General features: G+C 40.4%; 1 pseudogene; it reads right to left on the reverse strand.

Annotated features, from left to right (window-relative positions):
- Positions 1-404: 404 nt before the first annotated feature.
- On the reverse strand, positions 405-1,382 carry LOC100595975 (annotated as a pseudogene).
- Positions 1,383-1,924: the final 542 nt, after the last annotated feature.

A 1,924-nucleotide genomic window follows, 5' to 3' on the forward strand; every position in this document is an offset into this window, starting at 1 on the left:
TTAACTCTTTTTACTCACTCTCTCTTCTCATGCAACCATCAACATAACCTAACTATACTCATTCTTTTTTTTTAAAGACATTTATTCAGTGTTACAATTAGACTATTACATTTAGCAATCAACAGCATAGGTGCAAACAAAAAAAAATTTACATTAAAACCCTTTGTTGGAATGCTTTATACTTTCCACAGTACAGAAACTAAAATAACCCATTATACAATTAGTCACAAATACAATCCCTGAGTTTTTTGCCCACACACATGAGTATTTGTCTAAAACATGTCTTCTTTGTAGCAGCTAGGCCCTGCCACCACTGTGCTTGGCTGAGTTCACAAATCTGCTGTAACCTGTAGCTTCCATGTCACTTCTCTGGCTCTCCTCTCCGGCTAAGCTTTGTTTCCCAGTTAAAATATTCTGCCACTGCCATAGCTACTGCTGCTACTGGAACTGCCATAGCCACCTTGGTTTTCTGGTTGGGCAAAGTATTGGCCTCCACCACCACAGTGGCCAGAGCTTCTGCCTCCAAAGTTTCCTCACTTCGTGGGTCTAAAATTTGAAGACTGATTGTTGTAATTGCCAAAATCATTGTAGCTTCCACCACCTCCAAAAATTGCTTCCATCATTGCCAAATCCATTATAGCCATCCCCACTGCCACCGTATCAACCACCACCATGGCTACTACCAAAGCCACCATGACCACTGAAATTTCCTCCATGACCAAAGTTGTCATTCCCACCGAAACCACCTCCACGACCACCACCAAAATTTCCAGAACCACTTCGACCTCTTTGGCTGGATGAAGCACTAGCCATCTCTTGCTTTGACAGGGCTTTCCTAGCTTCACAGTTGTGGTCATTCACAGTGTGGTATTTCTGAATGACAATCTTGTCCACGGAGTCATGGTCATCAAAGATTACAAAGGCAAAGCCCCTTTTCTTGCCACTGCCTTGGTCAGTCATGATTTCAGTCACTTCAATTTTCCCATACTGTTCAAAATAATCTCTTAGGTGATGTTCTTCAGTGTCTTCTTTAATGCCACCAACAAATATCTTTTTAAGTGGGCACCTGGTCTTTGAGAATCTTCTCTTGAGACAGCTCTCTTTGGTTCCGCAACTCTTCCATCCACCTTGCGTGGCCTTGCATTCATGGCCGCATCCACCTCCTCCACAGTGGCATATGTGACGAACCCAAAGCCCCTGGAGTGCTTGGTGTTTGAATCTCTCATTACCACACAGTCCGTGAGTGTTCCCCATTGCTCAGAATGGCTCCTCAGGCTCTTATCTGTTGTTTCAAAGCTCAACCCTCCAAAGAAGAGCTTCCTCAGCTCTTCGGGTTCTTTAGGAGACTCTGACTTAGACATAACGGCAGGGAGAAGAGAGACTTTAACGATGCTTCTTCAGTGGCATCTATGGGCAGAAAGGCACTATCCTCATTCTTTATAGCCCTCAAGCAAGTCTACTTCACTCAAATTTCATTTAACTTAACTAAAGCCTTTATCATCTTACATAGATTGCCAAAGTAACCCATCATTCACCAGAAATATAATGTCAGTCACAACTCAAACCATGTATGTAATTTGAAATTTTCTAATAGCCACATTAAAAACATAAACATAAAAGATAAAATTAGTTTTTAAAATATACTTTATTTAACCCAATATATGTAAAATAACCCAATATATCCAATATATGCAAAACCCAATATATGCAAAATACATTGCAACATGTAATCACTGTACAATTATGGATATATATAAATGAATGATATATTTTACATTGTTATTTTTACACTAAGTCTCTGACATCTAACGTGCATTTTCCACTTTAAATCATCTCAATTCATACCAGCCACATTTGAAGAGCTCAGTAGCCACATGTGGCTGGTGGCTATGATATTGGACAGCGTAGCTCTGACTGGTTTCCT

The sequence above is a fragment of the Nomascus leucogenys genome, chromosome 9 (genome assembly GCF_006542625.1).
Source record: "Nomascus leucogenys isolate Asia chromosome 9, Asia_NLE_v1, whole genome shotgun sequence".
NCBI classification, from domain to species: domain Eukaryota; kingdom Metazoa; phylum Chordata; class Mammalia; order Primates; family Hylobatidae; genus Nomascus; species Nomascus leucogenys.